The sequence below is a fragment of the Erinaceus europaeus genome, chromosome 3 (genome assembly GCF_950295315.1).
Source record: "Erinaceus europaeus chromosome 3, mEriEur2.1, whole genome shotgun sequence".
Taxonomy (NCBI): Eukaryota; Metazoa; Chordata; class Mammalia; order Eulipotyphla; family Erinaceidae; genus Erinaceus; species Erinaceus europaeus.
Window position 1 is genome coordinate 119670157 of NC_080164.1, and position 27999 is coordinate 119698155.

Below are 27999 nucleotides of genomic sequence, written 5' to 3' on the forward strand. Positions count from 1 at the left end.
TTAAACACCAAGAAGAAGCTCAAAAGAACGACCTTACTGCACACCTCAAGGACTTAGAGGAAGAGGAACAAAGGAACCCTAAAGCAACCAGAAGGACAGAAATTACTAAAGTTAGAGCAGAAATAAACAACATCGAAAATAAAAGAACCATACAAAAGATCAATGAAGCCAAATGTTGGTTCTTTGATAGATTAAACAAAATTGACAAACCTCTAGCCAGACTCACCAAACAAAAAAGAGAGAAGACTCAAATTAATAGAATTGTAAACAATGCAGGAGATATCACAACTGACACCACAGAAATCCAGAGAATCATACAAAACTTCTATAAAGAACTATACACCACCAAGCTAGAGAATATGGAAGAAAAGGAACAATTCCTAGAAGCATATGCACTTCCAAAACTGAACCAAGAAGAAGTACAAAATCTAAATGCACCAATCACAGACAAAGAAATTGAAACCGTTATTAAGAATCTCCCCAACAACAAAAGTCCTGGACCAGATGGATTCACAAATGAATTCTACAAAACTTTCAGGAAACAGTTAGTACCCATACTTCTGAAGTTTTTCCATAAGATTGAAGAAACAGGAATACTCCCTTCCACCTTCTATGAAGCCAACATCAAGCTGATACCAAAAGCAGATAGGGACAGAACAAAAAAGGAAAACTACAGACCAATATCTCTGATGGACATAGATGCCAAAATATTAAACAAGATCTTGGCCAACCGGATACAGCAACACATCAAAAAGATTGTTCATCATGACCAAGTGGGATTCATCCCAGGAATGCAAGGCTGGTTCAACATCAATGTCATTCACCACATCAATAAAAGCAAAGCCAAAAACCACATGATTATCTCAATAGATGCAGAGAAAGCCTTTGACAAAATCCAATACCCGTTCATGCTCAAAACTCTACAAAAAATGGGAATAGATGGGAAATTCCTCAAGATAGTGGAGTCTATATATAGCAAACCTACAGCCTACATCATACTCAATGGACAGATGCTGAAAGCATTCCCCCTCAGATCGGGGACTAGACAGGGCTGTCCACTGTCACCGTTACTCTTCAACATAGTATTGGAAGTTCTTGCCATAGCAATCAGGCAAGAGAAAGAAATCAAAGGAATACAGATTGGAAGGGAAGAAGTCAAGCTCTCACTATTTGCAGATGATATGATAGTATACATAGAAAAACCTAAAGAGTCCAGCAGAAAACTACTGGAAGTTATTAGGCAATATAGCAAGGTATCAGGCTAAAAAATCAATGTACAAAAATCAGTGGCGTTTTTTTATGCAAACACTAAATCTGAATAAGAAGACATCCAGAAATCACTCCCATTTACTGTTTCAGCAAAATCAACCAAATACCTAGGAATAAAGTTGACCAAAGAAGTGAAAGACTTGTATGCTGAAAACTATGAGTCACTACTCAAGGAAATAGAAACCGATAACAAGAAATGGAAAGATATCCCATGCTCATGGATTGGAAGAATAAAAATCATCAAAATGAATATTCTCCCCAGAGCCATATACAAATTTAATGCAATACCCATCAAAATTCCACCAAGCTTCTTTAAGAGAATAGAACAAACACTACAATCATTTATCTGGAACCTGAAAACACCTAGAAATGCCACAACCATATTGAGGAAAAGAAACAGAAATGGAGGCATCACACTCCCAGACCTTAAACTATATTATAAAGCCACCATCATCAAAACAGCATGGTACTGGAACAAAAATAGACACACAGACAAGTGCAACAGAATTGAAAGCCCAGAAATAAATCCCCACACCTATGGACATCTAATGTTTGATAAGTGGGATCAAAAGATTAAATGGAAAAAGGAGGCTCTCTTCAATAAATGGTGATGGGAAAACTGGGTTGTAACATGCAGAAGAATGAAACCGAACCACTTTATCTCACCAGAAACAAAAATCAACTCCAAATGGATCAAAGACCTAGATGTCAGACCAGAAACAGTCAAATACTTAGAGGAATACATCGGTAAAACACTTTCCCACATACACCTCAAGGATGTCTTTGATGAATCAAACCCAATTGCAAGGAAGACTAAAGCAGAAACAAACCAATGGGACTACATCAAATTGAAAAGCTTCTGCACAGCCAAAGAAACTATTAAACAAACAGAAATACCACTCACAGAATGGGAGAAGATCTTCACATGCCATACATCAGACAAGAAACTAATCACCAAAATATATAAATAGCTCAGCAAACTTAGCACCAAAAAAGCAAATGACCCCATCCAAAAATGGGCAGAGGATATGAACAAAACATTCACCTCACAGGAGATCCAAAAGGCTAACAAACATATGAAAAACTGCTCTAGGTCACTGATTGTCAGAGAAATGCAAATTAAGACAACACTAAGATACCACCTCACTCCTGTAAGAATGGCATACATCAAAAAGGACAGCAGCAACAAATGCTGGAGAGGTTGTGGGGACAGAGGAACCCTTTTACATTTCTGGTGGGAATGTAAATTGGTCCAGCCTCTGTGGAGAGCAGTCTGGAAAACTCTCACAAGGCTAGACATGGAACTTCCATATGATCCAGTAATTCCTCTCCTGGGGTTATACCCCAAGGACTCCATAACACCCAACCAAAAAGAGGTGTGTACTCCTATGCTCATAGCAGCACAATTCATAATAGCTAAAACCTGGAAGGAACCCAGGTGCCCAACAACAGATGAGTGGCTGAGAAAGCTGTGGTATATATACACAATGGAATACTATGCAGCTATCAAGAACAATGAACCCACCTTCTCTGAACCAACTTGGACAGAGCTAGAAGGAATTATGTTAAGTGAGCTAAGTCAGAAAGATAAAGATGAGTATGGGATGATCCCACTCAGCAACAGAAGTTGAGGAAGAAGATCTGAAAGGGAAACTAAAAGCAGGACCTGACCAAATTGTAAGTAGGGCACCAAAGTAAAAACCCTGTGGTGAGGGGTAGACATGAAGCTTCCTGGGCCAGTCGGGGGTGGAGGTGGGTGGGAGGGATAGGTCATAGTCTTTTGGTGGTGGGAATGGTTTTATGTATACTCCTAGAAAAATGTAGACATATAAATCACTAGTTAATTAATTTGAGAGGAGGAAAATCAATTGTATGTCTCAAAGTTTTTGAAAACACAAACTGAATCTTTTTAATATATAGGCTGTGTATTTGATAATGCAAACTTTCTCAAAAGCCTAGACCAAGTAGATTAGAAGCATCCAATAGCACAGCTATATACAAGATACTGGGTACTGTACAGCAAACCCTAACAAAAGGACTTTTCAAAGTTAACCCAATTACCAAATAATGTGATGAAAACATTAACTATCGATTGTCTTTTGGAACCCTAAGACAGCAGGAACCTCACATCTCCACTATAGAGCCCCTACTTCCCCCAGTCCTGGAACCCTTGGATAGGGCCCACTTTCCCGTATGCGTCTCCCAATCCATATCAAATAATATTGCATCTGCCGATCACAACCTAACCAATGCAACGATTGCCACCTCAACATGCTTCACTTCAACTGTGTCCAGAGACTTCACGTGTGGAATGACAACCCTTCAGCTTCATTACTCGGGTGAGACCTTTCCTTTCATAGTATACTCTAATTCCATCTCAGGTGGTTCACTTTCTAACAAAGTCCCAAAACCTAGATATATACCAGTTTCTGTGAGAGAGAGCATATCTTCACACGTATCCATAAACTACTGCAAAATATATACCTGAAAGCAGAAGTACACTAGAGTTTGCAGTGAGTAGCCCCCTAACACTTCCTCTCCACTATTCCAAGCTTTGGGTCCATGATTGCTCAACAATTTGTTTGGCTTTGTATGTTAACTCTCTTTTCAGTCACCAGGTTCCAGATGCCATCAGGATGCTGGCCAGGCTTCCCTGGATTGAAGACCCCACCAATGTGTCCTGGAGGTCAGCTTCCCCAGAGACCCACACTATTAGGGAAAGAGAGAGGCACACTGGGAGTATGGACCAACCAGTCAACGCCCATGTTCAGCGGGGAAGCAATTACAGAAGCTAGACCTTCTGCAACCCACAATGACCCTGGGTCCATGCTCCCAGAGGGATGGAGAATGGGTAAGTTCTCAGGGGAGAGGGTGGGATATGGAGATTGGGTGGTGTGAATTGTGTGGAGTTGTACCCCTCCTACCCTATGGTTTTGTTAATTAATCCTTTCTTAAATAAAAAAAGTAAAAAAAAAATAAATATAAATATATTTTTTAAATTATTTATTTATTTTTTTATTTATAAAAAGGAAACATTGACAAAACCACAGGATAAAAGGGGTACAACTCACGATTCCCACCACCAGACCTCCGTATACCATCTCCTCTCCTGATAGCTTCCTATTCTTTACCCTCTGGGAATATGGACCCAAAATCATTGTGGGATGCAGAAGGTCGAAGGTCTGGCTTCTGTAATTGCTTCTCCGCTGAACTTGGGTGTTGACAGGTCAATCCATACTTCCAGTGTATCTCTTTCTTTCCCTAGTGGGGAAGGGCTCTGGGGAAGCGGAGCTCCAAGGCACATTGGTGGAGTTGTCTGTCCAGGGAAGTCTGGTCACATCCTGCTATCATCTAGAACCTGGTGGCTGAGAAAAAAATTAACATACAAAGCCAAACAAATTACTGAACAATCATGGACATGAAGGCTGGAATAGTGCAGATGAAGTGTTGGGGAGTCCTCCATTTTGTAGGTAGCTCTTAGGCATATTTTAGTTATATTTCAAAGGGCCTGTAGCTGTACTAGTGGTTGTTTTTTGTTTGTCTGTTTGCCTAAGCCTAAAATCTGATATGCATATGGATCCTAATTATAGTCTGGGGACATGATCTCATGGCTAGGAAAGGGACCAGAAAGCTGGATCAGGGAAGAGAATAGCTCCCTGAGATGGGAAAGAGCAATAAATATTGTTGACTGTAAACCCCATTGATTTGATGTGATCCGGGGCCCATAATTAGCTTAGGAGCCTGTATGACCTCTGCATCCCTCTAGATCTGAGCTCACATTCTGTGATCATGAATAGGAACATTCCATGTTGCCCCAATATTGACCCATCTTCCTCAAGTGTAGCACAGAGTATGTTGTCCATCCTCTGAATGGAGGATGGAACATTCTCTACCATTGTTGATGCAAGTTGAGGGCAAGGTCTTATGGTGGTCCCCAAAGGGGTCTACTTTTGTTGTTCCTGATAGAAATGGCTTCATCACTCAGGTGAGACCTTTCCTTTCATGGTATTCTCTAATTCCATTCCAGGAGGCTCACTTCCTAACAAAGTCCCAAAACCTAGATATAGGCCAGGACCCGTTAGATAGAGCATATGTTCACATGTATCCATAAACTAGGGTAAAATATATACCTAAAAGCAAAAATACACAATAGTCTGTAATGAGTCAGTATCAAGTTCATAATGAAATAGCTTCCACGTAGACTTAGATACCCTCCTCACCTACTTCCTATTACAGTTTTCTCACTCACTCCAAAGCTAATCTTGTCAAAGAAGGACTGCAAAAGCTGAATAAGGGCAAGAGACTGGCATACTTTAAGGATGACTCTTTAGTCACTATCAGGCCATTCCATCATCTGGGGCCCTAATCGGGGAGTCCTGAGATTACCAAACAGACTTGATGGGCCTAGAACTCAAATAAATCCCTCTTTCCATTGTTACCAGTCATTTCTATCAGGAACAACACAATAGACCCCTTTGGGGGCCCCATTAGGACCTTGCCCTCAACTTGGATCAACCACAGTAGAGAATGTTCCATCCTCCATTCAGAGGATGGACAACATACTCTATGCTACACCTGAGGAAGATGGGTCGATACTGGGGCAGCATGGAATGTTCCTACTCATGACCAGAGAATGTGAGCTCATATCTAGAGGGATGCAAAGGTCACACAGGTTCCTAAGCTAATTATGGGCCCCAGAGGACATCAAATCGATGGGGTTTACAGTCAACAATTTTATACCCCTTTCCCATATTAGGGAGCTACTCTCTTCCCTGATCCAGCTTGCTGGTCCTTTTCCCAGCCATGACATCATCTCCCCTGGCAATAATTAGGATTGACCTGCATATCAGATTTCAGGCTTAGGAAAAGAAAAAACACTAGTACAGCCACAGGCCCTTTGAAATATAACTAAAATATGCCTACTAGCTACCTACAAAATGGAGGACTCCCCACACTTCATCTGCACTATTCCAGCCTTTATGTCCATGATCAACAATTTGTTTGGCTTTGTATGTTAACTCTCTTTTCAGCCACCAGGTTCTAGATGCTAGCAGGATGTGACCAGACTTCCCTGCACAGACAACTCCACCAATGTGCCTTGGAGCTCCGCTTCCTCAGAGTCCTTCCCCACTAGGGAAAGAGAGAGACACCCTGAGAGTATGGATTGACCTGTCAATGCCCATGTTCAGTGGAGAAGCAATTACAGAAGCCAGACCTTCAACTTTCTGCATCCCACAATGATCTTGGTTCCATACTCTCAGAGGGTTAAAAAATAGGAAGCTATCAGGGGAAGGGATGGGATACCTCCATATTCCATCTGGTGGTAGGAATTGTGCGAAGTTGTACCCCTCTTATCCTGTGGTTTTGTCAATGTTTCCTTTTTTAAGTACAAAATTTTAAAAATAAATAAATTTGTATGTTGCTTTGGGTAAAAAAAAAAAAAAAAAAAAGACTGGTAACAATGGAGAGAGGTCTTTATTTGAGTTCTAGGCCTATCAAGTCTGTTTGGTAATCTCAGGACTTCCCGATTAGGGCCCCAGATGATGGAATGGCCTGATAGTGACTAAAGAGTCATCCTTAAAGTATGCCAGTCTCTTGCCCTTATTCAGCTTTTGCAGTCCTTCTTTGATAAGATTAGCTTTGGAGTGAGTGAGAGAACTGTAATAGGAAGTAGGTGAGGAAGGTATCTAAGTGGAAGCTATTTCATTATGAACTTGATACTGACTCATTACAGACTATTGTGTATTTTTGCTTTCAGGTATATATTTTGCCCTAATTTACGGATACATCTATATGCTCTATCTAACGGGACCTGGCGTATATCTAGGTTTTGGAACTTTGTTAGGAGGTGAACCTCCTGGAATGGAATTAGAGAATACCATGAAAGGAAAGGTCTCACCTGAGTGATGAGGGTGAAGGGTTGGCATTCTATGCCTGATGTCTCTGTACACAGTGTGAAGTGAAGCATGCTGAGATGGAACTCGTTGCATTGCTTAGGTTGGAATTGGCAGATGCAATATCATTTGGTATGACTTCAGAGAAGCATGCAGAGAATTGAGCCCCACCCTAGAGGTTCCAGGATTGGGAGAGTTATAGGCTCTATAGAGGAAGTGGGAGATTCCTGTTGTCTTAAGAAAACAATAGATACTTATTGCAATAATCACATTGTTTGGCAATTGGGTTAACTTTGAAAAATTTCTTTGTTAGGATTTGCTATATCATACACACCATCACCATATTTTATGTCCTTTGACATTATTTGTATATAGCTATGCCATAGGTTGCTCCTGATCTCCCTGGACTAAGCTTTTAAAAGAGTCAACATATCAAAGACTCAGCCTGTGTATTAAAAGACTCAGTCTGTGCTTTAAAAAGTTTGAGACATTCAATCAGTTTTTCCCCTCATATTACTTAAATAATGATTTATATGAATACAAATTAATAGGAGTGCACATAAACACCATTACCACCACCAAAAGATTGTGTCCCATCCCACCCCCCTTTCCCCCCTCCCCATGAAGCTGAACATCGACCCTCACCCTCAACCCAGTGTTTTTACTTTGGTGCCCTACTACAAATTTAGTCAGATCCTGCTTTGAATTTCCCTTTCTGTTATTTTTTTGCAGCTTCTGTTTATGTGGGGGATCATCCCTTACTCATCTTTATCTTTCTGACTTAGCTCACTTAACATAATTCCTTCTAGCTTCATCTAAGATGGGTCAGAGAAGGTGGGTTCATTGTTCTTAATAGCTTCATAGTATTCTATTGTGTATATATACCACAGCTTTCTCAGCCACTCATCTGTTGTTGGGCACCTGAGTTGCTTATAGGTTTTAGCTATTACGGGGACTAGACAGGGATGTCCACTATCACCATTACTCTTCAACATAGTATTGGAAGTTCTGGCCATAACAATGAGGCAAGAGAAAGAAATCAAACAATACAGATTAGAAGGGAAGAAGTCAAGCTCTAACTATTTGCAGATGATATGATAGTATACATAGAAAATACCTGAAGAATCCAGCAGAAAACTACTGGAAGTTATTAGGCAACACAGTAAGGTGTCTGGCTACAAAATCAATGTACAAAAATCAGCGGCATTTCTTTATGCAAACACTAAATCTGAAGAAGAAGACATCCAGAAATCACTCCCATTCACTGTTTCAGCAAAATCAATAAAAGGAATTAAGCTGACCAAAGAAGTAAAAGACTTGTATACTGAAAACTAAGAGTCACTATTCAAGGAAATAGAAACTGATACCAAGAAATGGAAAGACATCCCATGCTCATGGATTAGAAGAATAAATATCATCAAAATGAATATTCTCCCAAGAGCCATATACAAATTTAACATGATACCCATCAAAGTTCCACCAACCTTCTTTAAGAGAATAGAACAAAAACTACAGTCATTTATCTGGAACCAGAAAACACCTAGAATTGTCAAAACCATCTTGAGGAAAAGAAGCAGAAATGGAGGCATCACACTCCCAGATCTCAAACTATATAATAAGGCCATCATCATCAAAACATCCTGGTACTGGAACAAAAATAGGCACACAGACCAGTAGAACAGAATTGAAAGCCCAGAACTAAGCCCATACACATATGGACATCTAATCTTTGATAAGGGGGCCCAAAGGATTAAATGGAAGAAGGAGGCTCTTGTCAATAAATGGTGCTGGGAAAACTGAGTTGAAACATGCAGAAGAATGAAACTGAACAACCTTATCTCACCAGAAACAAAAATCAACTCCAAATGGACTGAGGACCTGGATGTTAGACCAGAAACTATCAAATACTTAGAGGAAAACATTGATTGAACACTTTCCCACCTAAACCTCAAGGACATCTTTGATGAAACAAACCCAACTGCAAGGAAGTCTTTAAATTTTTTAATTTATTTATTTTGGATAGAGACAGAAATTGGAAGGGAAAGGGAAATAGAAAGAGGATGGGTGGTTATGCACCTGGTTGAGTGCACATGTTACAATGCTTAAAGACCCAGGTTCGAGTCCCCAGTCCCCATCTGCAGGGGGAAAGCTTTGCAAGTGATGAAGCTGTGCTGCAGGTGTCTCTCTGTCTCTCTATCACCATCTCCCTCTTGATTTCTGGCTGTCTATATCCAATAAATAAATCTAATAAAAATTTTTAAAGAGAGAGACCTGCAGCACTGCTTCACTGCCTGTGAAACTTCCCCTCTGCAGATGGGGACAGGGGTTTGAACCTGGGTCCTTGTGACTGTAATGGGTGTACTCAACCAGGTGAGATGCCACCTGACCCCATTCTTAAAGTCTTGATTTGCATTTCTCGGGGACTTTGAGCATTTGTTATATGTCTCTTGGCTATCTAAATATCTTCTTTTTAAAAACTTCTTTATTGAGGGAATAATGGTTTACAGTCAACAGTAAAATACAATAGTCTGTAAGTGTGTAATGTTTCTCAGTTTTCCACATAACAATTCAACCCCCACTAGGTCCTCTATGTTCCAGGATCTGAACCCTCCCCCCCCAGATACTTTTACTTTGCTGCAGTACACCAAACCCAGTCTAAGTTCTGCTTTGTGCTTTCCCTTCTGATCTTGTTTTTCAACTTCTATGAGTGAGTTCATCCCATTTTATTGCATATCTTCTTTGCTGAACAGTTTGTTCAGATCTTCTAATTTAAAAAATATTTTATTTATTGGATATGAGAGAGAAAAACTGAAATGGGATTGGGAAATGGGGAGGGAGGGAGGGAGAGAGAGAGAGACCTAAAGAACTGATTCACTACTTGTGAAGTTCCATCCTGCAGCAGAGGACCAGAGGCTTGAACGTGGATTCTTGTGCATAATAACATGTGCTCTCAACCAAGTATAGCACCGTGACCTCATTCTCCCCATTTTTTAAATGAGTTTGTTTATTTTTTTATTGCTGCATTTTGTGAGGTATGTATATGTTTTGATTATTTGCCAAGTTTTTGGTAGTAAAAGAAAACTCATAATTACAAAAGCAATTCTGAGTAGAAAGTAGAAGCTTCCAGACTTCGAACCATATTATAGGTTTGTACTAGTAAAAACTGTGTGGTGTTAGGGAAAAAAAAGAAAGAAAGAAAGAAAGAAAGAATGAAAGAAAGAAATAAAAGCAGATGCACATATCAATGGAAATGAGGGCCCAGAAATTGGTCCACACACATATGGATAGTTAACATATGACAAAGGAACCCATAATATTAAACAGAGAAATGAAAGACTTTTAAATAAACAGGGTTGAATTAATTGGGTGGAGATATACAGAAGTATAAAAGGGACTACATCTCAACCAGGACAGATCAAATCAAAAGACTTGGATCAAAGACTTGGATACTTGACTGAAAACCATAAAATACATAATAGGTTTTTCAGTTAAATAACTCATCTGGATAGTAGACCAGGCCTGCCGTACTCATAACCCAGGATCAAGCCTGTCCCTTCCACAGGAGGAAGCTTTGGTGTTGTGGTGTCTTTTCTCTCTGTCTCTCTCTCTCTCTTGCTACATAACAAAACCAATATAGAGCAATGGCAGCCCAATGAAAACAGTATAAAATACATGTATAGAATAAAACATTGAAAAAACACTTCACATTATTAGCTTTTAAAATATTTTCAGAAATTCAATTAGATAGCAAGGAAAACAAAAGCAAAAATAAACCAACAGAACTACATCAAATTGAAAAGCTTTTGCACAGAAAAAGGAACTCATCACCAAAACAAAAAGGCTTCATACATAACGAGAAAAGATTTTTACAGTCTACACATCAAAAGTTACGTTTTACAAATAAGCTTATGTTCAGCTTCAAAAATCACTTTACTAGAATTATTTAATATAAAATTATTAATCACTTTATTGAGGGGGAATGATGACTTAAAAGACTTGTTATATTTGTGTATTTTCTTATCTCCCTGTGATAGTTTTCAAGACACCACAGCCTACAGTAACTTGTTTTCCTCTATCTGAACTCTTAAGTCAAAATCGGAGGCTGGGGGAAGTGGTTCCATAGTATAGTATATGCCTTGCATGTGTGAGGCATTAGGTTCAGTTTAACACTGCAGGTGACAGAGTGGTAATCTGTTCTGTCTGTCTCTCTTACACACACACACACACACGCACACACACACACACACACGTAAAAACACTAAATTAGGTTAACCATACTTATAAACAATTACCTGAGTTAATAGTGACCATTTTAGGTTTTGTAGTGGCTTATATCTTATTCATAACTGAATTATAATCTTTATTAATGGCATAATTAAAAATAAAGGAGACTCATTTTGTCATGCATAAACTTTGAACTCGAATTGCTGCTCTAAAGCAATAGCACACCATGAGTGACTCAGGCATTGGAGAAGCAGCCTACGCTGCCTGTAGAAAGTAATAGGTATGCAATAGACAGGAAAAAATGCTCCAACAAATTGCTTGTCAGAGAAATGAAAATAAAGACAATAGTGAAATACCTCTTCACTCCTGTGAGAATGTCATACATCAGAAAAGACAATTACAAATGCTGGAGAGGTTGTGGGGACAAAGGAACCCTCCTATACCGCTGGTGGGAATGTCAATTGATCCAACCCCTGTGGAGAGCAGTCTGGACAACTCTCAGAAGGCTAGAAATGGACCCCCCCCCCCTCTCCTGGGGATATATCCTAAGAACTAAAGGCACCATCCAAAAAGATCTGTGTACACCTATGTTCATATCATCACAATTTGTAATAGCCAAAATTTGCAAGCAACCTAGGTGTCCAACAACACATGAGTGGCAAAGGAAACTGTGGTATATATACATAATGAAATACTATTCAGCTATTAAGAATGATGAATTCACCTCATCTTGGATGGAGTTTGAAGGAATCATATTAAGTGAGATAAACAGAAGTTGAGAAAGAATAACAAAAATGTAAACTCAAAGCAGGATTTGACTGAATTTGGAGCAGGGTATCTGCTATTTTTCAGATTGTGAGCAGTTACCTATTATAGGATTATGAAACTGATTTAGTGAGTAAATACTTTGATTTTTTAAAAATTACTTTTAATGATTAATAGTGGTTTATAATATTACCAGATTACAGATATATACCTCCACACAGCACTCACTACCAAAGTTCTGTCCCCATACCCTCACTCCAAGGATAACTACCATAGTTCTTACATTTTTATTTTTAATGAAAATGAATTGGAATAGAACTTTCAAAGTGGAGTACAGAGGGCAAGGGTAATAGGATGAATGCGGTTTATTTTAGTTTAAAAATATATAAAAACTAAGGAGGATGATTAAAGATGGCATGACTACTATCACCATAAAAAGAAGAATTCTAAATAACACTATTCCTATAATATTCCACCCAGCAGGGAGTAGACTACTCCTGTTGATGTCCGGCTCCACCCTACCTCCCACATCATGCTCTATGTTTATCTTTGTGGGCATTCAATTTTTACTAGTCAATACTAAGGACTCTGAGACATTCCAGTACAACTTTCCTGATACCAATTTATTTTCTGTTACATAGTAAAAATAATTTTTCATATAAAATAACAATGCACACCTACGTACACATAAAGCAGTCACCATTCTGACTATGAATGACTCAGATTTTGAAAATATATCTATCTTTCTGGGTCAATCCTTAGGCATCTAAATCATAACTATGAAGAATGTTCTAGTATAAATTACTGAGTTCCTCTGAAATTGCATTCACTAGATGTAATTCAAAATGGAAACTAAGCTATGTGTCTGATCCTGAGAGGCAAAAACAGAAACCGATAGTTGATTAACTCTCTTTAGTCTCAACAGTCATAGGTATACACAGCAGAGATAAGGGTACACCAGATCCAGTATGCAGGCTGAGGAGTGAGTTTCACTCAAAGATCCTCGGCTTTGCTCTGAAGGTTCTTTTTCCCTGTCCAACCCTAACCTGAGTGAAACCATACGTCTCATTCAAAATCGCACATATTATTTTTATTGAATTACAGATAATTTCTTGCTCTATTGAAATTCACTCAACACTGAATTTTATTATCCCCTTCTCTTTTTAGAGTGTGCATTTCATGAATCTCCAATGAGTGAGATGATTCCTTAATTATCTCTATTACTAGCTATGCATAATTCAAATACTTCTCACTGGAGTAGTTACTTTATGACCATAATTTGTGAATGAAACCTGTTATGATGCAATGTTGGACGGTAAGAATTTCTTCATGAAATCTATAATTAGAAGCCTAACAGCAGGATATTTTATGCTTAGTGACACATCTTAGATATAAAGTATTCCCTTATGTATTATTTGGTTATAAGAGTCTAGTTATAAACAAGGATTTAATAATTACTATGCATTTCTAAATTTTGATTACCAGCAAAAATATTTATAAGATATATATATATATATATGTAGAAATAATAGAAGATAACTTGTCTTTAGCTCTACATGGATACTGATTCAAGTTTTAAGTTAAGTGCGAGGATAACCTAGACATCTTTCAGTAGTAATTGTAAAATTTACAGGAAAGCTTCCAACGAGGGGATAGGATACAGAACTCTAGGGTGGGAATTGTGTGGAATGGTGCCCCTTGTATCCTATGGTCTTGTCTATAATTATTAAATCAATATGACTCTTAAATGTATAACTTTTATCTATTAATTTTTCAGAAGTACAAACTACAATGGCTTTGAGATATTGGTTTCCACTTATAAGTTTGCCATTGTCTCAACTTCCTGACCATAAAACTCTTCTGTTTTGTAATTTCCATGTTGTTTTTCATAAAGGCTTCATAATTTACATTCACACAAAAAACACCTTATAAGTGAATATACCTATTTTTACTAGCTAGTATTAATAGAGATTATTTTCCCTCCGAACCATGATTTTTTTCATTGTTAAAATTAGAAGTTTAGGGAATTGGGCGGTAGCTGCAGTGGGTTAAGCACACGTAGCACAAAGCACAAGGACCAGAGTAAGGATCCCCGTTTGAGCCCTCGGCTCCCCACCTGCAGGGGAGTCGCTTCAGAGGTGATGAAGCAGGTCTGCAGGTGTCTATCTTTCGCTCCCCCTCTCTGTCTTCCCCTCCTCTCTCCATTTCTCTCTGCCCTATCCAACAATGATGACATCAGCAACAACAACAACAACAATAATAACTACAACAACAATAAAAAACAAGGGCAACAAAAGGGAAAATAAATAAATTAATTAATTAGTAAATACCAAAAAAATTAAATAGAAAAATGAGAAGTTTATATATTACTTAGAGAGAAGAGCTAGTGCAGTGATAGTGTACCACCTTAGTAGTCTCAAGTTCAATCTTCAGCGCCATCATAAACAATAACTGAGTAGTGCTATGACCTCCTCCTCCCTGTGCAAAAACACTCTTTGCAGAAATACGATTTTCTACATAAAAAGTCCAAGACACTTAAGCACCAATTACCTAAATTATAAAGAATTTCAAAACAAGTTTATTAAATAGTATATATAGAGAACAAAATTTTAGTTTAATATAACACTTTTACTTTAACACTTATATTAGTGATATAAGCATATTAGTGATAGAAGTATCAGTTCCTTCACAAAAGTAAAAGTGATACAAAATTGCTAGTAACATCTATAGGAAATATGCAGGACTCACAGAAAAAAGACTACATGCATTTTAAAGGAAAAATACTGAAATAAATCACACAAAGATATTACAAAAGAAAGAGAAACATTCATATAAGTCTAAATGGATGGTCTTTATGTGAAAACTGACAAGTACAATGATTGAATAAATAGAATTTTTTTTAAATGTGAAAGACAATATTAAGTTTGAAGATAGAATAAAGAGTTAGAGAAGAGAAACAAATGGACATAAAACACTATAAAAGATGAGAGAAGGAACATAGGAAATAATGAATATCACATTGTTTACATTACTGTTCTGTTATTATTTATAATCTCTCAGAGGCTCCAGGTTAGCAATGCTAACCAAATAATCACAGCATAAGTCAGTCTCTGGGCAGGTAGGTAGGTAGGTAGGTAGGTAGGTACATAGATAGGTAGGTAGATAGACAGAAGATAGATAGATAGATAGATAGATAGATAGATAGATAGATAGATAGATACATACATACATACATACATACATAGATACATAGATAGATCCGGCATTATTATTGTAGCAGCAGCAGCAGCAGCAACTAAGACAGTAATGTAATATCTAGAAAATTAAGCTAAAGTTCAAAATTTGATTTTCAGCACTCAATCTTCCTACCTCAATTCTTCTGGACTCTGATGGTAAAAACGGTCTCTCCTACTGGAGTTAAAGAGTGAGGGAAGGTCTCAAAGATCACCACTTTAGGTCAATTCACTTGAGATTTAGTGTTTTCACACTTAACTTGGTTATCTCAACAAAGCTTGTTTTCAAGTTCAGGTTGAAACTGTTATCCATTTTCTTCCATTTTTGGATTACCTTCACATATAGCTGAATGTGTGTTATTTTTAATATGCATTGGTTTTAAAGTGTTGATTTATATGTATATCATATAGCTTTGCAAATGTTAACACATTTAATTATATAATATCCCAAAACTTTCATTTGCATTACATCAAGTTCTTTACAGTCATTAAATATTGGTAAGTTGTCAAATATACAAAAGCGGGGGCCAGATGGTGACACACTGGGTTAAGCACACATAGTAAGAAATCCAAGGATCTGGTTCGAGCCCCCCTCCCACCTGTTAGGGGGTTGCTTCACAAATAGTGGAGCAGGTCTACAGGTGTCTATCTTTCTCTCTCCCTATCTTCCGCTCCTCTTTCAATATCTCTTTGTCCTATAAAAAAAAAAGAAAAGAAAAAATGGCCACAGGAGCAGTGGACTTATAGTATGAGCCCCAGCAAGAACCCTGGAGGCAAAGAAAAAAAAAAGTATATATATATGTATGTATGTATGTATGTGTGTGTGATTACACATTTTTCAAAGTTCTAATTTTTGCTTGAGAGTTTGAATTTTAACACAAGTGACAGGAAATCATTAGTAATTTTCCTTAAAGAGACTGACATTTCATTAACTACTGATAAGCTGCCACAAAACTAAATCTAAATATCCATAATTTGCCTTTCAGTGTTCTTTCAAGTACAAATCATATAACATATTAAATAATAAATATTTCAGCTTTTTTCTCAAATCTGAAAGAACTTTCACAAATCACCCAGTGTATTTCAAAGTAAAGGTGGTTATGCTTCATTTTTTTCTTATTTTTCTTCATTTTTTAACTTATTTTAAATATTTACATGCAGTAATCAGCTTTAATAAAATTAATGTCTTTATTACTTCATCAAGAAACTGGAACTCCTATTTTAAAAGATGTATTGATTCATCGCTGCTGGAATCCAATAGTACAAGATTTTAGGAGTACAGTTTAACATCTCTGTGTGTGAACAACTGACCACACCCAAAACAAAGTTTCTTTGACATTAGATGAAACAGAATACCCCCACTGATACTCCAGCTTCCCTTTACCTATTCCCAATAGCTACCATAGTTTTCACAAAGGCTAAGAGTTGAAACTAGGACTTGACTCATTTATACGACACGTGTTATAGTTTGGTAACTTAATGAACAACAACTGTTTTAATCATTCTTTTGCATCATCATTACAAATGTCAACACAGAAAACACAAATTATATTTCATTTTTTTATTGTTAACAGAGCACTGCTCAGTCCTGGTTTATCATGGTGCTGGGAATTGAATCTGGGACTTGGGAGCCTTAGACAGGAAAGCATTTTGCCTAATCATGAAACTGTCTCTCCAACTCCACAAATGATACTTTAACCAATTGATCATTGATATCAGTAAGTTGTGTGAGTCTCAGGGATTCCCAGGAATCCATAATACACTTGCCAGTAATAACCTCCCCCAAATATTTTTCAATTGATTGAAATTTTGTTTCTGAGTAGCAAATGAAAGGTGTAACCACTCATGTAAAATTCATTTAAGGTTCTGGTCTCTCATGTAGAAAGAAACTGAATAGGACAGATTTAAAAGGCAAGCATAACAGGAAAGGTTATTTTTAATAATGCCATATATAATTACATATTACAACAAAGAAGGAAAATAAGTGAACTTTAAATATGTTTTTATCCTTTTATTTATTTTTATAAGTTTTTTTACATTTATTTTCCCTTTTGTTGCCCTTGTTTAATATTGTTGTTGTTACTGATATCGTTGTTGTTGGATAGGACAGAGAGAAATGGAGAGAGGAGAGGAAGACAGAGAGGGGGAGAGAAAGACAGACACCTCAGACCTGCTTCACCGCTTGTGAAGCGACTTCCCTGCAGGTGGGGAGCCGGGGTCTCGAACCAAGATCCTTATGCAGGTCCTTGCGCTTTGCGCCACCTGCGCTTAACCCACTGTGCCACCGCCCGACTCCCATTTTTATCCTTTTAATATATTCTTTTCCATACCTTGTATTTTGTAATGTTGAATGGTTTCGTCATCAAATAGCATTTACTTGGTTGGCTCGCAGCAGTTTTAAGTAATCCTGATTCTAGAACTTGTCTTCTGAGATTCGAAATATATAAAAGACAATACATTTAGCCTTCTTCTTCCAGTACTTAACCTTTTACATCTGAGTTAGGCATGGGCCAGTTTCAAAAGAGTTATTTGTAAATTAAAGCTAGTCACATGTTCTCTTTCTTTAGCCAATCATTAGGCTATGAAGTAAACAAGTGCTTAATTGAGGTATTTTTTTTACATACCTATAATTACTGTCATTAAGCCTGGATCTCTTCCAGAAAGTTCTGTAACTATTCACTCTCTTCTCACCCAATTCCTTTGTTTCAGAATTTCTCTATAAATTCTGATTGCCAAACTTAAGTTCACAGACTTGATCTGGTAGATCTTTTGCAGATTTTCTTATCAAAACCTTTACTCAAAATATTCCTTTTCATTTCTAGGTATTTTACATTAATATATGCCAAGATTAACAGTTCTCCCTAATACTTACTCATAACTGCTTCTTCCCATTCATATCAATCTCAACAACTTACACCATTCTTTACCACAATGGTCATGACAAAAAATCTTGTAACTGTTCATTAGCAACACTACATATTGTTTTAAATTATTTTTATTTATTTTTGTCATGGGAATTTCAACACTGTGGGTTGATTTTATTCATATAAAAGAACAGAGACAGGACTTGGTTCAGTATTGTGGGAACTGGGCTCAAACCTGGGTTGTGATTATGACAAAGCTTATGCACTATCCGCATGAGCTATCTTGCTGGACCTTAAATTTTTTTCTTTTTTGAACAGATTACTGTCAAAGTTATTAATTAAATATAATAATTTTATTGGGGCCAGGCAGTGGTGCATCTGGTAAAATACACACACTACAGTACACAAGGACCTGAGTTCAAGCCCCTGGTCCCCACATGCAAGGGGAAGCTTCATGAGTGATGAAGTAGAGTTGTAAGTGTCTCTCTGTCTCTTTCCCTCTCTATCTCCCACCCACTCAATTGCTCTGTCTTTATCCAATAATAAATAAAATTTTTAAAATGAAGGATTTTACTAACATTTTACTGAATATAAATATGAGTAAAACTAAGTCTGTGTTAATTAATAGCTTTTGTTTTGTACGTTAATGTGAGAAAGGTATGTATATTGCATGTGATAGAATGCTTTGTGATATATAAACCAGTCGCCAGGACCAGACAGCAGTAGTAGGTGCCATCATGTAATCTTCAAGGATAGAAAAGACAAGTAATACCTTGGTGTTGACCAGCTCAAGGATCAGTCTGGAGTACATCAAGGAGCAAGAAGATCCCTCATGACACTAATGCCACTATTGCTCAGATAACTTAAGTCACAGGCTATATTTATCTTATCTTTCCTGGAGAGTAGATGAGAAGATAAGATTACAAGACAAAGAATGTAATAACAGATAGAACAACAAAGAAGAAAACTGCAGACCAATATCTCTGATGAACATAGATTCTAAAATATTGATAAAAATTCTAGCCAACTGGATACAGAAGTATATTAAAAAAGATTGTTCATCATGACCAAGTGGGGGTTAGTTATCCCAGGGATGCAAGGTTGGCTTAATATGTGTAAATCAATCAACGTGATCCACCACATCAATAAATGAAAGACCAAAAACCACATGGTCATATCAATAGATGCAGAGAAAGCCTTTGACAAAATCCAACACCCCTTTATGATCAAAACACTACAAAAAATGGGAATAGATGGAAAATTCCTCAAGATAGTGGAGTCCATATATAGCAAACCTATAGCCAACATCATACTCAATGGTGAAAAACTGGAATCATTTCCCCTAAGATCAGGTACTAGACAGGGCTGCCCACTATCACCATTATTATTTAACATAGAGTTGGAAGCGCTTGCCAAAGCAATCAGGTAGGAGCAAGGAATTAAAGGTATACAGATTGGAAGAGAAGAAGTCAAACTCTCCCTACTTGCAGATGACATGATAGTATACATAGAAAAACCTAAGGAATCCAGCAAGAAGCTTTTGGAAATCATTAGGCAATACAGTAAAGTGTCAGGCTACAAAATTAACATACAAAAGTCAGTGGCATTCCTTTATGCAAACACTAAGTTAGAAGATGAAATCCAGAAATCAGTTTCTTTTACAATAGCAACAAAAACAATAAAATATCTAGGAATAAACCTAAGAAAAGAAGTGAAAGATTTGTATACCAAAAATTATGAGGCACTAATTAAGGAAATAGAAAAAGACACAAAGACATGGAAAAATATTCCATGTTCATGGGTTAGAAGAATTAACATCATTAAAATAAATATACTATCCAGAGCCATCTACAAATTTAATGCTATCCCCATCAACATACCAACTACATTTTTTATGAGAATAGAACAGAAGCTACAAATATTTATCTGGAGCCAGAAAAGACCTAGAATTGCCTGAACAATCTTGAGGAAAAAAAGAACATAACTGGAGGCATTACACTCCCAGATCTCAAATTGTATTATACGGCCATTGTAATCAAAACTGCTTGGTACTGGGACATAAACAGACACACTGAAAATAGAATTAGACCAGTGAAATAGAATTGATCTCCCAGAAGTAAGACCCCACACATATGGACATCTAATCTTTGACAAAGGTGCCCAGACTATTAAATGGGGGAAAGAGAGTCTCTTCAACAAATGGTGTTGGAAAAACTGGGTTGAAAAATGCAGAAGAAGAAACTGAAAGGAGGCTGGGCAATAGTGTAGTGGGTTAAGCACACGTGGTGCAAAGTGCAAGGACCAACATAAGGATCCGGTTCAAGCCCCCAGCTCCCCACCTGCAGGGGGCTTACGACATAAGTGGTCAAACAGGTATTTTTTTTACTATTATTATTCTTTATTTATAAAAATGAAGCATTGACAAAACCATAGGATAAGAGGGGTACCACTCCACACAATTTCCACCACTCAATCTCCATAACCCACCCCCTCCCATGATAGCTTTCCCATTCTCTATCCCTCTGGGAGCATGGACCCAGGGTCGTTGAGGGTTGCAGAAGGTAGAAGGTCTGGCTTCTGTAATTGCTTCCCCGCTGAACATGGGCGTTGACTGGTCGGTCCATACCCCCAGTCTGCCTCTCTCTTTCCCTAGTAGGGTGTGACTCTGGGGAAGCTGAGCTCCAGGACACATTGGTGGGGTCTTCAATCCAGGGAAGCCTAGCCAGCATCCTGGTGGCATCTGGAACCTGGTGATTGAAAAGAGAGTTAACATACGAAGCCAAACAATTTGTTGAGCAATCATGGATCCCAAGCTTGGAATAGTGGAGAGGAAGTGTTAGGGAGGTACTCACTGCAAACTCTAGTGTACTTCTGCTTTCAGGTATATATTTTGCAGTAGTTTATGGATACGTGTGAACATAAGCTCTCTCTCACAGAAACTGGTGTTTATCTAGGTTATGGGACTTTGTTAGAAAGTGAACCACCTGAGATGAAATTAGAGTGTACTATAAAAGGAAAGGTCTCACCCGAGTAATGAAGCTGAAGGGTTGTCATTCCACATGTGAAGTCTCTGGACACAGTCTGAGGTGAAGCATGTTGAGGTGGCAATCGTTGCATTGGTTAGGTTGTGATCGGCAGATGCAATATTATTTGGTATGGATTAGGAGACACATACGGGAAAGTGGGCCCTATCCAAGGGTTCCAGGACTGGGGGAAGTAGGGGCTCTATAGTGGAGATGTGAGGTTCTTGCTGTTTTAGGGTTCCAAAAGACAATCGATAGTTAATGTTATCATCACATTATTTGGTAATTGGGTTAACTTTGAAAAGTCCTTTTGTTAGGGTTTGCTGTACAGTATCCAGTATCTTGTATATAGCTGTGCTATTGGATGCTTCTAATCTACTTGGTCTAGGCTTTTGAGAGAGTCCGCATATCAAATACACCGCCTATATATTAAAAAGATTCAGTTTGTGTTTTGAGAAACTTTGAGACATACAACTGATTTTCCCCCTCTCATATTAATTAACTAGTGATTTATATGTCTACATTTTGCTAGGAGTGTACATAAACACCATTCCCACCACCAAAAGACTGTGACCCAACCCTCCCACCCACTCCCACCCCCCACTGTCCCAGGAAGCTGCATGTCTACCCCTCACCACAGGGTTTTTACTTTGGTGCCCTACTTACAATTTGATCAGGTCCTGATTTTAGTTTCCCTTTCAGATCTTCTTAGTCAACTTCTGTTGATGAGTGGGATCATCCCATACTCATCTTTATCTTTCTGACTTAGCTCACTTAACATAATTCCTTCTAGCTCTGTCCAAGATGGGTCAGAGAAGGTGGGTTCATTGTTCTTGATAGCTGCATAGTATTCCATTGTGTATATATACCACAGCTTTCTCAGCCACTCATCTGCTGTTGGGCACCTGGGTTGCTTCCAGGTTTTAGCTATTATGAATTGTGCTGCTATGAGCATAGGAGTACACACCTCTTTTTGGTTGGGTGTTATAGAGTCCTTGGGGTATAACCCCAGGAGAGGAATTACTGGGTCATATGGAAGGTCCATGTCTAGCCTTGTGAGAGTTTTCCAGACTGCTCTCCTCAGAGGCTGTACCAATTTACATTCCCACCAGCAATGTAAAAGTGTTCCTCTGTCCCCACATCCGCTCTAGCATTTGTTGCTGCTGTCCTTTTTGATGTATGCCATTCTTACAGGAGTGAGGTGGTATCTTAGTGATGTCTTAATTTGCATTTCTCTGACAATCAGTGACCTAGAGCAGTTTTTCATATGTTTGTTAGCCTTTTGGATCTCCTCTGAGGTGAATGTTTTGTTCATATCCTCTGCCCATTTTTGGATGGGGTCATTTGCTTTTTTGGTGCTAAGTTTGCTGAGTTCTCTGTATATTTTGGTGATTAGTCTCTTGTCTGATGTCTGGCATGTGAAGATCCTCTCCCATTCTTTGAGGGGTCTCTCTGTTTAATAGTTTCTTTGGCTGTGCAGAAGCTTTTCAATTTGATGTAGTCCCATTGGTTTGTTTCTGCTTTAGTCTTCCTTGCAATTGGGTTTGATTCATCAAAGACATCCTTGAGGTGTATGTGGGAAAGTGTTTTACCGATGTATTCCTCTAAGTATTTGATTGTTTCTGGTCTGACATCTAGGTCTTTGATCCATTTGGAGTTGATTTTTGTTTCTGGTGAGATAAAGTGGTTCGATTTCATTCTTCTGCATGTTACAACCCAGTTTTCCCAGCACCATTTATTGAAGAGAGCCTCCTTTTTCCATTTAATCCTTTGGGCCCCCTTATCAAAGATTAGATGCCCATAGGTGTTGGGATTTACTTCTGGGCTTTCAATTCTGTTCCACTGGTCTGTGTGCCTATTTTTGTTCCAGTACCATGCTGTTTTGATGATGATGGATTTATAATATAGTTTAAGGTCTGGGAGTGTGATGCCTCCATTTCTGTTTCTTTTCCTCAAGATGGTTTTGGCAATTCTAGGTGTTTTCAGGTTCCAGATAAATGATTGTAGTGTTTGTTCTATTCTCTTAAAGAAGCTTGGTGGAACTTTGATGGGTATTGCATTAAATTTGTATATGGCTCTGGGGAGAATATTCATTTTGATATTTATTCTTCCAATCCATGAGCATGGGATATCTTTCCATTTCTTGGTATCAGTTTCTATTTCCTTGAGTAGCGACTCATAGTTTTCAGCATACAAGTCTTTCACTTCTTTGGTCAGCTTTATTCCTAGGTATTTGATTGATTTTGCTGAAACAGTAAATGGGAGTGATTTCTGGATGTCTTCTTATTCAGATTTAGTGTTTGCATAAAGAAATGCCACTGATTTTTGTACATTGATTTTTTAGCCTGATACCTTTCTATATTGCCTAATAACTTCCAGTAATTTTCTGCTGGATTCTTTAGGTTTTTCTATGTATACTGTCATATCATCTGCAAATAGTGAGAGCTTGACTTCTTCCCTTCCAATCTGTATTCCTTTGATTTCTTTCTCTTTCCTAATTGCTATGGCAAGAACTTCCAATACTATGTTGAAGTGTAATGGTGACAGTGGACAGCCCTGTCTAGTCCCTGATCTGAGGGGGAATGCTTTTAGCTTCTGTCCATTGAGTATGATGTTGGCTGTAGGTTTGCTATATATAGACTCCACTATCTTGAGGAATTTTCCATCTATTCCCATTTTTTGTAAAGTTTTGAGCATGAACGGGTGTTGGATTTTGTCAAAGGCTTTCTCTGCATCTATTGAGATAATCATGTGGTTTCTGGCTTTGCTTTTATTGATGTGGTGAATGACATTGATTGACTTCTGGATGTTGAACCAGCCTTGCATTCCTGGGATGAATCCCACTTGGTCGTGATGAACAATCTTTTTGATATGTTGCTGTATCCGGTTGGCCAAGATCTTGTTTAATATTTTGGCATCTATGTCCATCAGAGATATTGGTCTGTAGTTTTCCTTTTTTGTTCTGTCCTTATCAGCTTTTGGTATCAGGGTGATGTTGGCTTCATAGAAGGTGGAAGGGAGTATTCCTGTTTCTTCTTTCTTATGGAATAGCTTAAGAAGTATGGGTATTAACTGTTTCCTGAAAGTTTTGTAGAATTCATTTGTGAAGCCATCTGGTCCAGGACTTTTGTTGTTGGGGAGATTCTTAATAACGATTTCAATTTCTTTGTCTGTGATTGGTGCATTTAGATTTTGTACTTCTACTTGGTTCAGTTTTGGAAGGGCATGGAATTGTTCCATTTCTTCCAGATTCTCTAGCTTGGTGGCATATAGTTCTTTATAGAAGTTTCACGGGATTCTCTGGATTTCTGTGGTGTCAGTTGTGATATCTCCTGCATTGTTTACAATTCTATTAATTTGAGTCTTCTCTCTTTTTTGTTTGGTGAGTCTGGCTAGGGGTTTGTCAATTTTGTTTAATCTTTCAAAGAACCAACATTTGGCTTCATTGATCTTTCGTATGGTTCTTTTATTTTCGATGTTGTTTATTTCTGCTCGAACTTTAGTGATTTCTGTCCTTCTGGTTGCTTTAGGGTTCCTTTGTTCCTCTTCCTCTAAGTCCTTGAGGTGTGCAGTAAGGTTGTTCATTTGAGCTTCTTCTTGGTGTTTAATATGTGATTGTATGGCTATAAGTTTACCTCTCAGTACTGCTTTAGCTGTGTCCCGAATGTTTTGATAGGTTGTGTCTTCATTTTCATTAGTTTCCAGGAACATTTGAATTTCCTGCTTGATTGAGTCTCTGACCCAGTGGTTCTTAAGGAGTGTGTTGTTTAGTTTCCAAATTCTGTTTCTTTTAATAATTTTCTGTTTGTTGTTAAATGTTAGTTTTACTCCACTGTGGTCTGAGAAGATACTTGGGATGATTTCAATGCTCTTGAATTTATTGATGCTGTCTTTGTGGCCTAACATGTGGTCTATCCTTGAGTATGTGTTATGTGGATTTGAAAAGAAGGTGTATTCCAGTTTTTTGGGGTGGAGGAGTCTGAAAATGTCCAAGAGGTCTAGTGTGTCGATCTCTTCATTCAATTCTCTTGTATCTTTATTGGTTCTCTGCTTTGTTGATCTGTCTAAGTGTGAGAGTGGGGTATTGAAGTCTCCCACTATTATTGTATTACTATTGATGTATTTTTGAAATTCTTTCAGTAGATGCGGTCAAACAGGTCTTACGGAGTCTTTCTCTCCCCCCGTCCCCTCCTCTCTTTATTTATCTGGGTTCTATCCAACAGCAATAGCTATAACTACAATAACAAGGGCAAACAAAATGGGAAAAATGGCCTCCAGGAGCAATGTATTTGTGGTGCAGGCACCTAGCCCCAGTGATAACCCTGCAGACAAAAAAAAGGAAAAGAAATGAAAGAAAGGAGAAAAGAAAGAAAGAAAGAAAGAAAGAAAGAAACCAAGACACTATATTTCACCAAACACAAAAATAAATTCCAAGTGGATCAAGGACTTAGATATTAGATCAGAAACTATCAGGTCCTTAGAGAAAAATAATGGCAGAACTCTTTTTTGCCTAATTTTTAAAGGAATTTATTTATTTATTCATGAGAAAGATAGGAGGAAAGAAAGAACCAGACATCTCTCTAGTACATGTGCTATGGGGGATTGAACTCAGGACCTCATGGTTGAGAGCAGTTCTCCATCCACTGCGCCACCTCCTGGACCACTTTTGCCTAATTTTAAAGACATCTTCAATGAAACGAATCCAATTATAAAGAAGAGTAAGGCAGGAATAAACCAATGGCACTACATCAAATTAAAAAGCTTCTGCACAGTAAAATAAATCAATACCCAAACCAAGAGACCCCTTACAGAATGGGAGAATATCTTTACATGCCATACATCAGACAAGAAGCTAATAACAAGAATAATAAAAAACTTGCAAATCTCAACAACAAGACAACAAATAACCTCATCCAAAAATGGGGGGAGGAAATGGACAGAATATTCACCACAGAAGAGATCTGAAAGGCTGCCATATGAAAAAATGCTTCGTCTTTGATTGTCAGAGAAATGCAAATAAAGACTACAATGTGATACCACTTTGCTCCTATGAGAATGTCATAAATCAGAAAAGATAGCAGCAACAAATGCTGGAGAAGTAGTAGAAATCCTCCTGAACTGCTGGTGGGAATATGAATTGGTCCAACCCATGTGGAGAGTAGTCTGAAGAACTCTCAGAAGGCTAGAAATGGACCTACCCTATGATCCTGCAATTCCTCTCCTGGGGATATATCCTAAGGAACCAAACACACCCAGCCAAAAAGATTTCTGTATACCCCTATTCATAGCAGCACAATTTGCAACAGCCAAAACCTGGAAGCAACCCAAGTGTCTAACAACATATGAGTGGCTGAGCAAGTTGTGGTATATATACACAATGAAATACTACTCACCTATTAAAAATGGTGATTTCACTGTTTTAAGCCCATCTTGATGGAGCTTGAAGAAACCATGTTAAACTAAATAAGTCAGAAACAGAAGGATGAATATAGGATGATCTCATTCACAGGCAAAAGTTGAAAACAAGATCAGAAAAGGAAACACTAAGCAGAAGTTGGACTGGACTTGTATTGCACTAAAATAAAAAGACTCTGTGGTGGTTGGTGGGGGAGGGTTCAGATCCTGGAACATGATGGCAGAGGGTTGTATTGTTATGTGGAAAACCGAGAAATGTTATGCATGTACAAGCTAACTGTAAAACATTAACACCCCCAATGAAGAAATTAAAAAAAAAAAAAAACAAGATATCACTTTTGGATAGGAGACTTTTCCCCCTAGGTATGTGATCTGCACTTCAGCCTCAGATTTGCCCTTCAAAACACTAAATATTCTGTAAACTCTTCTTCCAGATTGTTTCCCCTATTCCCTTTATCGTAAATTTACCTCTCTTGACTCCTGTCTATAGTAAATACTGTGTCCTCTGCCCTGCCAACTACATATCCTCTTCCCCTCCTCTTCCTTCCCCTTTTATCCCCCCTTTCTTACTCCCTCTCTCTCTTTCTCACTCTCCCTCCCTCCCTCCCTTCCTTCCATTCTTTTTTTTCTCTCTTGGCACCAGGGTGTCAAGTATCTGTGGAGTTTCATCATTCTCTGTGACCCTTCTTTCTTTTTCCTTTTCTTTTCAATATTTAAAAAGTATTTTGGGAGTCGGGCGGTGGCGCAGTAGGTTAAGCGCACGTGGCACAAAGTGCAGGGACCGGCGTAGGGATCCTGGTTCGAGCCCCCGGCTCCCCACCTGCAGGGGAGTCGCTTCACGGGCGGTGAAGCATGTCTGCAGGTGTCTATCTTTCTCTCCCCTCTCTCTCTGTATTTCCCTCCTCTCTCCATTTCTCTCTGTCCTATCCAACAACAAAGCAACGTCAACAATGGCAATAATAACTGCAATGAGGCTGCAACAACTAGGGCAACAAAAAGGGGGGAAAATGGCCTCCAGGAGCGGTGGATTCATGGTGCAGGCACCAAGCACAGCAATAACCCTGGAGGAAAAGAAAAAAAAAGTATTTTATTTTATTTCTAATGAGATACCAGTAAAAAAAGAATGTAATAACAATGGATATTCATCTGAAGTGATACCTTCAAACATGCCGATTAATAGAAATTGAACTTTTAATTTTGTATTTGTTTTTTATTATTTTAATTTATTTATTTATAAAATGGAAGCACTGATAACACCATAGGATAAGAAAGGTCCAGTTCCCACCACCAGAGCTTCATATCCCATCCCACC

At 38.1% G+C, this 27999-nt stretch overlaps 1 protein-coding gene across 1 annotated transcript in view; it reads right to left on the minus strand.

The window, feature by feature from the left end:
- The window catches only part of LOC103119994 (transmembrane serine protease 11F), an 88410-nt gene extending 70532 nt beyond the window's left edge, over nt 1–17878 (minus strand). Inside the window, exon 1 of the mRNA XM_060188609.1 lies at nt 17716–17878. The gene's annotated coding sequence lies outside the window, so the exon portion shown is untranslated. The remainder of the gene's footprint in view (nt 1–17715) is intronic.
- Nucleotides 17879–27999: the final 10121 nt, after the last annotated feature.